This window comes from Microcaecilia unicolor, chromosome 4, assembly GCF_901765095.1.
Source record: "Microcaecilia unicolor chromosome 4, aMicUni1.1, whole genome shotgun sequence".
In the NCBI taxonomy this organism is placed as follows: domain Eukaryota; kingdom Metazoa; phylum Chordata; class Amphibia; order Gymnophiona; family Siphonopidae; genus Microcaecilia; species Microcaecilia unicolor.
In genome coordinates this window covers 351,824,815-351,839,301 of record NC_044034.1, presented here as the reverse complement: position 1 = coordinate 351,839,301, position 14,487 = coordinate 351,824,815, and the positions used below count along the sequence as shown (strand labels likewise).

Here is a 14,487-nt window from a genome sequence, read left to right as displayed (position 1 = left end):
TCACATAACATAGAAGCATCAGTGTACTACTTTTTATACCATCTAAGGAATCAAACATATAAATGGCAAGAGGCGTACTCACTCGCAAATACGCAGTAGAGACCCTCTCTGTCCCGCCCCCGCGTCAATACGTGATGACGGGGGCGGGTCAGAGAGGGAACCTGCGCACCTGTGAGTGAGGGAACCGCCGTCGCCACCACTCCCCCCCCCCCAGGGTTGCCGCTACCGCTCCCCCCACCCACCCGGAGTCGCCGCCGCCACCCACCCTCCACCTGGCCCGGGTACCTGGCTTCACTATTCAAACCACCGGAACGAACCACACAGCTCATCTGAGCTGCCGTTGGCCTTCCTTACCTGCCTGTGTCCCGCCCTCGCCGACGTTACGTCACACGGGGGCGGAACACACGCAGAGAAGAAGGAAGGCTGCCGACGGCAGCTCAGATGAGCTGTGTGCTGCGTTCCGGCGGTTTAAATAGTGAAGCCAGGTACCCGGACTGGGTGGAGGGGTGGCGGAGGCAACTCCGGGGGGGGGGGCCCTCAACCCCCCCTTCCTTTACTAGCCCGTTTTTACGGGCTAAACGGCTAGTTCTATCTATTATACCTAGTCTTATACAATTCTTATTTAAGTTCACTCTCAATAAATAGTTATATTCAAAGCATACAAAATTATCAACAACTGTTGCAAAATATTACAAATCTTTATTAAATACTTTCCTTTAACATTACTGTTTATCTATTGTTATCTGAAATCCTCGATCACATTCAAACGCAATCACTCATATCAAACACATTCAACTATATAAAATCACATTATTACTTATACAAATGATACATCAACCCTGAATGGTTATACCACACATAATTCTTGAGATTTAAATAATTATATATCTGTTAAACCATTCTGCAACACTGTTATTGGTAGGAACGCGCTACTTTCCCACACCAAACATTATAACGTCTTTAGAGCATGTTAATGGTTCACCCAAGTGCTTCAACAGTCCCACATCATGCTTATATCTCTTCTCTTATGGGTTCTTGTTATTTTCCCCAAAAAGTTTATATAGTGTTTGAAGCACTTCTGACTCAAACTGATCCATATAGCTTCATCCTCCACAACAAACTCCAATATGGAATGTTCTTCAATTATGTGGCCGTAATCAACACAGGATAGATGCTTTGTATTCTTTTATACAAAATTTTTCTTCGTAAGGCACTACACTGTGTCCTTACAATAAATCACTCTCGTTTCCTCTGTCCATTGAGGCAACCTCATTCAGACCCTACACAATCGTGTTTCGCTTTTTAAATAATCTTCATGGGTCATTAAAATCTACAACAGACAACATATCTTCACACACATTCAATACTTATCCCACCACATAAAAACAAAGCTACAAAACCTTTACCGGCTCTACCAGGTTGTCGAGCACTCAACAGTATCCGATGTGCCGGTGGTAACATCTACAAAAATGCCCACACATGCGCATATCGGCCTTCAGGATCACAGGGTTTAAATACCACCCTACACACTCAGCCACTCAATTTCCTTATTTAAACCATATGGGCTCACAGTATTCCAGAGGAATATTAGGCGCTGTTCTTTCTTTAATAACATTAAAGGTATGTCGCCGCCCCTGTCCGATTTAATTTGACTTAGAACTACAAATTGAAGATCTTGTACTTCATGCTTTTCAATAGGAAACTGAAAATAAAGCCGATAGTGTCCCTTAGACCACAATTAAGGAGAGAATCCAGTACAGAAAATTTGAAAGCAAAAGTTCCCAATTACAGAATTATTCCCAGATGGAGCTGGTGTTTCCTCCATTGAGGCTGCCTTGTCAAAGGGAAAAAGTCATCAAATGTTCAGTGTCCCAGAACACATATAGAGTTTCTTGAAATTTAAGTAGAGGAGTGTGGTAGCTGTGTTAGTCCACTCTTAAGGTTATCAATAGAAATCAAACAAAATAAAACATGGAAAAGAAAATAAGATGATACCTTTTTTATTGGACATAACTTAATACATTTCTTGATTAGCTTTCGAAGGTTGCCTTTCTTCCTCAGATCGGAAATAAGCAAATGTGCTAGCTGACAGTGTATATAAGTGAAAACATTCAAGCATTACTATGACAGTCTGACAGGGTGGGAGGATGGGGGTGGGTCGGAGGTATGCATTTAAGAAAACACTTTGCACAGAACCCTAAGAAGGAATTGAGCACTGATAGTTGTACCCTGGGAATAAAGAGCAAGAAAGACTCTCCTCCTTATTTGATCATGCATCAGAAAGAATAGGGAGTATAACCAAGGAAAGACTTGTCTCTATGGTGGACAACTTCAGTAGAAAGTCTTGATCTACTGTGGTAGCTACATTCTCAGACTCTGCATATGTTTCCACAATCCAAGAAATATCCAAGTTATCTGTCAATACTTGCTCTAGTTGTTGAGTGTCTACCCCTACTGTATTAATTCTCTTAGAAGGAACATAGTATGAGAATGTTCAAAAGGGGTGGGGGTGGGGGGGGGGATAAAAGAGCTTACAACCCAGAATCTCATAACAGATATTTCCTAAACATGTCCCTGGCTAAAATCACCTTTCTTGCTTATTCTGTACAATAGCACTGCTTAGGGAATTCATTTTTGCCCTCTATTTTTTAAACAAAATTTGAATGGCTTCAAAATTTTCATTTATTGCCTGTGCGCCTATGCTCCTAACAAACAACATTTTAGTAGTTTTTATATATAACTTACCTTAACAAGAGGTAAAAGCATGCTGTGTGTGTGTGTGTATTGTCTACTTACCTGCCTGGAAGGGAAAGAGTAAGTATACTGAACTGCATGGTACCCAAACATTCTAGTTTGGAAAGAATAATAAAATGAAATTGTATGATAATACATCAAACCATTAGATGTTATTGTCATACAGGGGCAGACTGACTATTTGGGGGCCCAGAGGCTCTGCCCGGATTCCTGTTGCACACTACAGTCCTCCCCGGTCCTATCTTTAAAGGCGCGCCGCTGGTGATCTAGTGGCCTCTGCATGGGGGGGGGGGGGGGGATGTTCTTTCCTGCCCGCTATTCCCCCTGCTGCCGCTATTCCCCTTGCCCGGAACCGCCATATTTAAAAAATGGCATCCATGACTCCCTGTGGAAGTGTGGCATTTGAAGTATTGACAGCATTACTCATCAGCCAGTGCTGAGATTTTCTGGCTTCCCTGGTTACAGGGTGAGCTGGTAGACAACAGACTCCCAGTTCTGCAAGGCAGAGGCTCTTGTGCATCACTACAAACTGTAAGTCATAATTTCTTATTTGCATTAAAGAAGTTTTGATTCAACAGTTCTGAGTCTTCACAGTGATGTTCAATACTATAGTTTAGTAGACAGTCTAGCTAAGTGTGAGACAATACTTCTGCAAGAACTGTACACTCACACAGTGACAGTAAGAAGTGCGACTGAGAGCTGTAGAGCCAAGCTCAACCAGGTACGGTCCTAAGACTGTGACCTGGGAGCGCCTGTTAGGCTCGACCATGCAATGCAGCCATGGCCAGCGGAGCAGAGAGGTAGGCTAGGGACAAGAGCATCATCAGCACGACCTACAACTTGCTGAAGGTAGAATTAAAAATACTGGATTATTCCAGGGAGCACCTCTGTTTATGCTGGTGATGATTTCGTTTTTTTCTCTACCTCCACGTGCTGATAAGGATAACACTTATTTGCGCAGAATGGTGGAGCTGACGCTAAGAAAAGTTTTTTTTAATGAAAAAAATAAGGGCCCTGTTTACTAAGCCATGCTGTAGGTGCACTAACATTTTTAGTGCACGCTAAAAATTAGTGCGCGATAAAAACGTCTTAGTAAACAGAGCTCTAAATAATTTCATTCTACTTTGATGGTCACAGGTAAACTATTCCAAAGAAATATTGCTTGATATGAAAACAAAGAATAAAACAATTGCTATAGCACACACCATTAGTAGGGGAATAAAATAATAAGAATCGATCCTGCAGATAAGAAGAATGTCTAAGCAGCAGCTTTTAAAACAAAGTAACCATATACTCAGATGTAAGTCCACAAAAATTTGAAAACCACACATACTGCCTTAAAAATTATGAGCTGTTACGGAAAGTGAGTGAAGTTTAAAAAGAGTTAGAGTAACACTCATTTTTTTTTTAAGCCGAAAAATTCACCGCGTTGTAGTATTTTGAACAAGTTGGAGTCGGTCCAGAGGGCGGCTACGAAATTAGTAAGCGGTCTTGAACGCAAAAATTATAGGGACAGGCTTATGAACCTCAACATGTATACGTTGGAAGAGAGGAGGGAGAGAGGAGACATGATAGAAACGTTTAAATATCTCAAGGGCATTTATGCACAGGAAGAGAGCCTTTTTCAAATGAAGGAGAGCTCTGGAATGAGGGGGCATACGACAAAGTTAAGAGGGAATAGGCTTAGGAGTAACCTAAGGAAGTATTATTTCACAGAAAGGGTGGTGGAGGCGTGGAATAGCCTCCCGGTGGAGGTGGTGGAGTCGAGGACTGTTCCAGAATTTAAAAAGGCATGGGATAAGCATGTGGGATCACTTAGGAACAGGAAGAACTGGGGATTACAGAGGATGGGCAGACTGGATGGGTCATATGGCCTTTATCTGCCGTCATGTTTCTATGTTTTTTCTGCAAATTAGAAGTCAGACCTAGATAAAGGGGTCCTTTTACTAAGATGCACTAACGGATTAGCGCACGCTAAATGCTAAGAAGCCCGTAGGTATAAAATGGGTTTCTTATCATTTAGCAAACATCTTAGTAAAAGTAAATTGCAATAATCCAAATGCAGGTAATATCAACATTGGCCTAATAAGGCAAAATGTTCTTCAAAAAAATAAGATCAAACTTCTTTGGGGGAGGGAAGAATACTGCAGCCAGACTCATATTTGGAAAAACAAAATATGAAAGTGCAAAACCCCTAAGAAAGAAATTACACTGGCTCCCACTGAAAGAACGCACCACCACCGGCTCTGGCACAGACCGTATAAGTCTGCCCAGCACTATCCCTGCCTCCCAACCACCAGTCCCGCTTCCCACCACTGGCTCTGGCACAGACCGTATAATTCTGCCCAGCACCAGGGTTGCCAGGTGGAAAAATTTTTTCCCACCCAATCGAGCCCAAATCCAGCCCAAAACCCGCCCAAAGTCAAACCCCGCCCCTGACACCCCCACCCCCACGTCATCAACCCCGCCCCCGCCGTCACCGCCTCCCCCGTCATGAACCCCGCCCAAAACGTCACTAACCCCGCCCCCCGCGGCCGAAAAAAAACGCTTTTAAAACCGCCCAAACGACCCAAAAGGAGCCCAAAAAACAGCAACCCGCCGCGGGCAAAAATTTCCCGCGGCGGGTTGCGGAAAACCGCCCACCTGGCAACACTGCCCAGCACTATCCCCGCCTCCCAACCACCAGCCCCGCCTCCCGATCTCAACTAAGCTCCTGAGGATCCATTCCTTCTGTACAGGATTCCTTTATGCTTATCCCACGCATGTTTGAATTCCGTTACCGTTTTCTTCTCCACCACCTCCCGCGGGAGGGCATTCCAAGCATCCACTACTCTCTCCGTGAAAAAATACTTCCTAATATTTTTCTTGAGTCTGCCCCCCTTCAATCTCATTTCATGTCCTCTCGTTCTACCACCTTCCCATCTCCAGAAAAGGTTCGTTTGCGGATTAATACTTTTCAAATATTTGAACGTCTGTATCATATCACCCCTGTTTCAATCATAAAGGACCCAGTTTCAATCGACCCAGTGTTCGATCATAAAGGAGTGAAACCTAAACAGACTGGTGGGTGCGGCTCTGGCCTTGTTGGGCTGACTGGATTGACCACACAGGTCTTTATCTGCCTTCATTTATCGTGCTATTGTGAAACATGGTGGTTTACTACTACTACGCCTTTCAAACTACCTTCCCCTCTTGGTCTTAAGCCACAAAGAAATCTATGTATTTGTAGCCAACATACAAGAGACACCCACACCTGAACAAAACAAATACACACACCCACACAAGGCCTGGAAATAATTCTTTTGAGGCATGCTTTGCATCCTTTCCTCCTCCCCCTCTCCCCTGCTGGGCTGACTCTTAGTGATCCAGATGCGAATGTTATTTTCTTTCTTGTAATTTCTACTGTGAAATCTAGTGGCAATGCTTTGTACAGTGACACCTAGAGGTCCTTTCACGAAAGCTTAGTGCACACTAAATGCTAAGAAGCCCATAGGTATAACACCTGTATGTGACTAAATCATGCGACTTGTTACAGATTTCAGACAGGGCAGCCTGTAGTTAAACTGTTACTTCTTACAGATTTGGAACAGTGCAGCCTGTAGTTAAACTGTTAAAATTCATAATTTAAAATCTGTTGACATTGACCAATGAAATGCTTGGATACTGCTCCATTCTAACTTCCCTCCTCTTCTTCTCCCGCTCCCTTCCCCAGAACATCAGACAGCCAGAAAAAAAACAAAAAACATACGCACTACATATTGTAAAACGTATGTTTGGAAAGAACTTCATGAGCCATGCTATGCATGCTTTCCCCACTTGTCTAGCTGGTTCAGCAGTCAAAAAAACACATCAAAACTAGAAAACCCAATACTTCATTGTTAATGTCTAATCAGTCTTAACATGTCCGAACACACACAACAGGAGAACAGCTCTCTTCAGAAGTCTTAGTTTTAAACATGATTTGCCTACTTTCTAATTCAGGGGTGGCCAACCTGCAGCCCACCATCGAACTTTGTGGCCTGCAAGACCATGGGAAGCATACACAAGACACCATTAACCAGAGTTTTGGTGATCTTTAAATATTGTATTTTACACAAATATTTTCAGAACAGCCACTCTAGCAGTTTGTTTCCATCATTTTTAGTTACGTTTTTACTTTTTATTTATCACAGGTCTATGGAGCTCTGTGTATTTCTGGTTCTGCCACTGTATAATGTTGCTGCCCGCCCGGGATAGTACAACATTCAGCGGCCCTTTATGTATAAAGGTTGCCCATCCCTGTTCTAATTTCTAGAGCAAGAAGTAAAGTAAATATTATTCATCTTACAGCAGTGGAAAATTCCATTCTAGAATAATCTCTGGAAAATGTCTCTCACTTGAAAAGGACAGGCCAAACTAGATCTGCTAAAAGAATTTTAATACTCAGCTGCCCTCTATTGGCTAAATTATACACATGACATTCGCACTGTACTAATTCTCAGTTTTTGTTTATTTTTGTGGCCTTATAAACACCTATTTGAGCATGAAACAAAAAAATAATTGGTCAATATTCCGCTACCAGCAGTCGGCATTTTTAAAACTTTGGCTGCTGTAGGCAGAATTAGCTCTGGATATTTAACACTGGACTAGGGCTAATTTGGTATGTGCTGACCATTGGAGCTTGTGTAGGTTCCAGCCAATATTCAGCCCGGACCCACATAAGTGCAAGAAAGCTCCCCATCAGGCCATGTTCCCCTCCTCTTTCACCCGAGAAGAGGGCATGCTGGAGAAGGCTACAGAAAGCACTATGGGATGAATACAGGGTGGGGAGGTGGGAAGGTTTGGGAAGGGGAGGTTTGATAAAGCAATAGAAATAGCTGAGGGGATGGAGAGAGAACTGAGGGGTGCTACTGGGGCAGAGAGAGAGGGAAAGAAAGCTGGGAGGGTATCCATCCTGAAAAGGGGTAGAGAAAGCTGGGGGATAGAGCCTGTGTGTGTGTGTGTGGGGGGGGGGGGGGGTGTAAGCAATCCTAGGGGGGGGGGGGGTTCATGCTAAGTTCAGAAGCAAGATTGCTCAAAGTGTGGCAGGCAAGCCAGGACTTTAAATTGGGGAAATTCTTCAAAGACATTTAACAAAACAAAAAAGGGAAAAAGGATACAGAATTGTAAGACACTGTATTAAAAAATTCCCTCACAGAGCAGAACCAAGGGAATACTGGCTGAAAATTTGCTTCTTCACTTAGAAGCCCCAGAATCAATTTGAACTTTGGGCAACACTTATATAAGGAGCTTCACTGCACTGGGGAATTCATTCTAGAAAGGAAATTGTAGAAGAAAAGGCAAGTGGGTCCCTGCAACTCCCAAATATGTTAGGAAACTTGGTGCCTATATAAAAGTGCTTCTGGTTTCACTTTTTGCTTGGCTCTCACATTCACATCAGATGGGGTTTAAGCGCTTTGGATTAGCAGAACTAGGGCTAGAAGCAGCATCGCTAGTAGGAATCTCCATGCCCTGACAGGTGAAAAACAGGGGAGCCCAGGGCCATGCACATATGGCTTCATCACCTCCTTTTACTGCCCTGCCCCACCCCAACACTTCTCCAGCAGCAGTCACATGGGTGCAACAGAGCATTTTATCTCCTTCAATACCACACTCCTCCTTCCCCAGCCCCCACCACCACCCTTCTCCAGAAGCACCCCAAGTCCCATCCATCTTCTGCTCTGTGTCCCCTTCCCCTTACGTCTCTTTGGCCCAGCACCTGTACACTGGCTGGGGCTCTGGTAGCAGCAGCAGTTCACACAGCCCTTCCTTCCTCCTTCTTATGGGAGCTTGACCATGCAATTCAAACCTCCTTTTTTTGAGCCATGGGGGCTGTGTGTCTACGGAGCCCTGTGCAGATCAAACATCATCCATGTGCCAATTTTTGAGGGTAGTACCTGTCACCCCATAGCAACATTCAACAAATTTTAGGAAAGGGCTCCCATGTTTTGTCTAGCACTGCTAATCAGTACTACATAACACAACCGCTACAAAAAGACTGAACTGTGTGTATTCCAGGTTTATCAAACATATGAATGACAAGTGACCGACTCACCCGCAAATGCGCAGTAGAGACTTCCCTCTCTGTCCCGCTGGAGACGAAGCAACATCACCGGTACACCAACCTCCACCACCCCCATCCCCGACGTCGTTGTTGTCGCCGCTCCCACCCCCTCCATATAGGGACCCCTGCACTGACATGACAGCGCCTCTCACCTCTGTGTGGAAGCGCTGCAGGCATATTACCTGGAGGTAATCGGGCAGCGCAGGCATATTGCTGCATGCTGTCCGATTACCGCACTAGTAGCACGTAGCCCTTACCACCTCCTAAATAGAAGGCGGCAAGGGCTCAGGTGGTAATGACCACACGCTAATTTGGAAATTAGTGGATGACCATTAATAGAAAAAAAAAACCTGAAATTTGGCCATTTTCAACCTGTGCTAAAAAGCAGTCAGAACACGCGGGAAAACCATGTGCTATAAATACCACTAGCCACTTTTTAGCACAGTTTAGTAAAAGGACCCTTTTATGTGCTCACTTAACTGGTTAGTGGACCGAATATTGTTGCTAATTAGTCAAGTGCTGGTTCTGGCCATGAACCAGTCCAATATTAACTGGACAGAGGCAGCCAGAGCCAATATTCGGCAGCAGTGGCACAAACCAGGCAGTGAATTATCGGCAGCTGGCCCACTCAGTGTGGTTTAATTGGACAGCAGCCTTCCCTGCCCATTTAAACTTTGCTAAATACAGATCCCTGAATGTCTAGGGGGCCTGCATTAATAGCACGTCAAAAACTAGAGCGCTAACCAGGGTGACACCTCTGTAGGAAAGCATCTTGCCAGACCAGAGCAATGCACTAATGACTATATGATGAGAATGCTAAAAGGACATTTCAAAACCATCCAGGAATGTAAAACATTTGAAGTTAAACTGATGAAATATTTTGGCACCCACCAGACAGGACTTAACAAAGATCTGAGTTTCTTATCAAGTTATAAACCATAAAATTCTACTGCTTTGTCACCCACTGATCACCCATCCATTTCTCCCTGTTTCTCACCCCACTCCCCCACCCAGCACTACCTTCCCCATGAGACTGTCATCGGAATGCTTTTACGTTTCACAGATATATTCTGATATATATGTCATCATTTGCTCATTTCTGAATTTCTGATCTGAAGAAGGGTTATCTTTGAAAGCACATCAAACAAGTCCAATTAAAAACGGTATCATCTTTTCTTTTCTTTATTTTATTTCTATTTATTATAGGTATAACTTGGAATGCGTAGCTTGCACAGTTCAAGTTATACGAGTATATTCAATGATGACAAACAACTGAGATAATCTATATTATTTAGGATAATCTTATTCTACACTTGCCTAGCTACATGAATATCAAATACAATTCCACTCTAGAGACTTCTCTCATTTAGGTACTAAATGATGGAATTCCATCCCAAGGGAAATAAGACAACTCAGTAACTACTTGAACTTCCGCAAATTCTTGAAGGCTTTTCTTTTCGATAAGTTCCTTCAGTAGATGTTTATAACGGATATGACCAAAGATCTTTCCCTCCCTACTACCTTTCAACGATGTCCCTTAATTCTTACAGTCTTTGTTTAATATGTATTATTCATTAAATTGTACTGTCATATTACTTATGTAAACCACATTGAACTGAATAACAGACCGGATAATATGGGACATGAGTATCAAATAAATAAATAAAATACAGGTACAAGATATTTCAAATTATACTTTCACTACATGGTTTAATACCAATCTCTATGAATTCTCAGCAGTATTTCTGTGTAAGTCGCAGGATAATCACTCCAAAGAATTCACTGATGTTCACACCTAATTCAAAGGAAATTAGTCCCACCAAAAGCTAAGACAGCCTCTAATCTGTAGAGAAATATCATACAAAATAGCAAAAACTGGAAGACTGGCAGGATGCATGGGAAAAGGTATTGCCAGTTCTAAAAGTAAGGTTACCTCAGTATAAATCATTGGTGAGGCCACTTTCGATCTTAAGGGGCTAGTGGAAGGCTGGCATCCAAGAAATATCTGCTCATTCAAGGCTCCTATGTTGTAGACCATGTTCCAGTGAGCTCATATCCCCACCAATCTGTCTCAACCCCCACGCCCCTCACCTCATACCGCCACTTTCTCAGTCTCTCAACACCCCTGTGCCACCATCAATATACCCTCTCCGCCTCTCTAATACCACCATCAACATCCGATTATTGAAGGAGGTTCCCAGCTGCACCCAGAAATTCTTCTGGCCTGAGCTGTGGCTGGTCCTCCAGGATCAAGTGTTTCTCTTTCTCCTCTTAACAGGGCAAGGGCAAAGACAGAGGCCACGGCCACCCTGTGGTTGCCTCCCAATCTGGTGTCATTGCTATAGAACTGCTTCTGTAATGGTATCAGTTTATTACTGAAATATGTAGCATATTTGCTGGATTATATATACACCAATATATTTGTGCAGCTCTTAAAAATACAATGCAGCAGAACTGGCTTTCATTCCAAAAGCCCTCTCCCCTCTCCCTTTGGGGAATATTTACAAGACAAAAGTACTGCTGCAGTGGCAGGGACCTCACCTTGCCTTTTCTCATTCCTTAAACAAAAGACTTAAGACTGCTTTAAAGTTTTAAATTGACTCTATTCCTCTGATCGACACAACAAAGATTGGACCTAACCAGAGGATGCAAAGAGACAGACAGGTGGGAAAGGTGTGAAGAGCCCATTGAAGACAGACTTCAGAGGGGAGACCATAAACAGGACATTTGCTTGTCAAAGGTATACCTGCCCCTCCCATCAGCTTTCAGACATGTGCAGAAAGGAAGGACTTATAATGTGGTCATGTGAACAGACTACATTAACCATAATGCCTTGCAAAATATCCAGGACATGCACACACCATGCTTCTCTGCTAACATTATAAAAGGCCTGGAAACAGCCCAGCTCGCTCTCTTGGAACCTGCCTCCTCTTGAAACCTGCCTCCTCTTGGGACCTGCTGCTCTCTTTGGGTCTACTGATGCCTTGCTCCTGAAACATGTGCTCATCAATCAGCTGGACCACAGCATGCTTGTAACAAGGACTTGTAAGTTAACCTACCTGCTACTTTGTTCTATTTTATGCACAAATTCTCTGTTCTAAGATCTCTTAAAACCTACCTCTCGTGTGCAATTGTATATTAAATCAACCTTTTTGAAGCTAAAAATATGGTCTCTTTGTGTTCTGAGTATATTGAAGCTACATATATATTTAATTTATTTAATTTATTGCAATTATCACCTTTGGTGATTGGTGGAGAAATTAATATCCTAAAACTTATACATACAGCACCTGCTCTTAAATTATAAACAGTAGCGAGTGCTCTCGAGCTCTTTCCCCAAAATAAATAATTTCTTGTAACACTTCCTGTACCTGTGAAATGCTGGGAAGAAGAGAGGCAAACAGTGCTCAAGCTGCATCATCCACCGATACATTATAATGGCATCCCGAACAGTTTCTGGAAGGGAGCCGATACACCAAAAATAGGCTTTCTGACCTGCTGCTATAGCTGTGCTTTCCCACTGGCTCAAAAAACAAACAAACCAACAACAACAACTTGGGAGGACGAAGAGAGCCACAGTTGGCTTATGGGGCTTGTAAGGAAGTTCATTGATATAAATAGAGCTACTAAAATGGCACAGTCTCTACACCACACATTCTATGAAATGAGATGTAAGGGGTTAAAATGTGCAGATCCTAAAAGAAAGAAAGAAAAGGAAAGGAGAGCAAGGGGGGGGGGGGGACGGGACAAGAGATATTTGAACACCTAAAGAGAAAAATACCCAACAAGCAAGCATTATTTTAAATGGACAGCATATTTGAATGCAAGAAGTTACAACAGAAGGCTCAACGGATGTAACTATCTCTTCCCAGAAAGGGTGATGGATCTCTGGAGTACCTTTCCCTTTCTAACATAAACCAAAACAAAGCACAGAATAACAGAGACAATTTTACAAAAAGAGGTTAAAAGTTATTTTAGTCCTGTAAATGTTTAAAATCTTACGTTTTCCCAAAATCGAACATAATTGAGAGCAGTTTAACTTCTGGAGGGACATTGCTTTTAGAAGAACAACCATAAGATTGCTTATAGCAGGAATGAGTGGCTGTGTCGTTCTGATACACAGTCAGTGAGGACTACAACAGAATTACAGTCTAGCAATTTGGTTGGTCACAGAAGTGTGGGTATGGCTCAGTAAGCTCACTAATGTTGGAAATGACTGACTTCTCAGACAGAAATTGAATTTATTTGATGTAGTCTCCTTGTCTACTATATACTGGACAAACATCACATTCTTTTACGACTCAGATTGAGCATTATCACTGTATGAAACACAATACCTACAGCCTTGAATAAACTGATTATCTGTCTAACATCAGTTCAAGAATGGGCCAAACACAACAAACTTTGCCTGAACGCAAGTAAAACCGAGCTTCTCTGGGTCCCTAACACAACAAGTGGATACATACCTGACATCAAAATCCCTTTTGGGAAGTACGAACTCCCCCTCAATTCACAAGTCAGGAACCTTAGAATACAGTTAGATTCAACACTTACTCTGATTCCCCAAATCCAAGCATCATTCAAGAGCTGCTTTTACTATTTGCAACAGCTACACTGCCTCTCTCCTTACATCGAGAAGGTAAACCTTATCCCAGTTGTGCATGTCATGGTAACATCAAGACTGGATTACTGCAATGCACTATACAAAGGGCCTGCACCAGATCCAGTTGATTCAGAATGCAGCAGCAAGACTCTTAGAAGGTTGCAAGCAACATGACCAAATCACACCATTTTTGCAAAAATTTCATTGGCTACCAATACAATACAGGGCCAAATGTAAAACTATGTCTGATCTTCAAGGCCCTGAAAGGAAATGGCACTGAGTACCTGAAGAATAGGATGATCCTCCACACACCGCCAAGGACACTAAGGTCCTCCCAAGGACTATCACTAACCACACCCTCTCCAAAAGACATTACACGCTGTGATACTCGCAAGCGAGCCTTCTCCATAGTAGCCCCCACACTCTCGAATGCACTGCCTGAAAGGCTCTGCTTAACACAAGACTACCTCTACTTCAGGAAACAGGTGAAAGCTTGGATCTTCAACCAGGCCTTTAATGGAAGAAGTAACTAACTTGTTAGTCTCACTCTCACACACACAAGGAGTGACTCGGGCTGCACATACTGAAGCGGGACATGTTTATCTACTCCTACCCTAGCTAATATTTCTATAGGTTACGTCTTTGCTTTACCCTTCACTATCAATTATAATGTTCTATTACTTAATGTGTTGACATTGTAAGTAGTATACCATACCATACTTTGTATTATTTTAATATTTTTACTGCTATAATTGCCTATTGCTTGTTTGATTTGTACTGTACACCGCCTTGAGTGAATTCCTTCAAAAAGGTGGTAATTAAATCCTAATAAATAAATAAGTTGATAGAACCGTCAGTCAAACATTGACTTGCAGCACAGCATTCTTTTTGAGAGCTTCAGATGTTTGGAAATCGAGTAGATGTTAACAATGGCACAGAAGCAACATAGGCAACAATTATGACATGAATTACAACATACCCCCCCAAGCCCAGATTACACCAACAATTATGATCACGAATTACAAAGTAAACACAGCCCAGATTATAA

The 14,487-nt window shown here is 42.7% G+C and overlaps 1 protein-coding gene across 1 annotated transcript in view; it reads right to left on the bottom strand.

The window, feature by feature from the left end:
* APOO (apolipoprotein O) overlaps positions 1-14,487 on the bottom strand; it is a 160,393-nt gene that overhangs the window by 132,373 nt on the left and 13,533 nt on the right. The gene's annotated exons all lie outside the window — the stretch shown is intronic.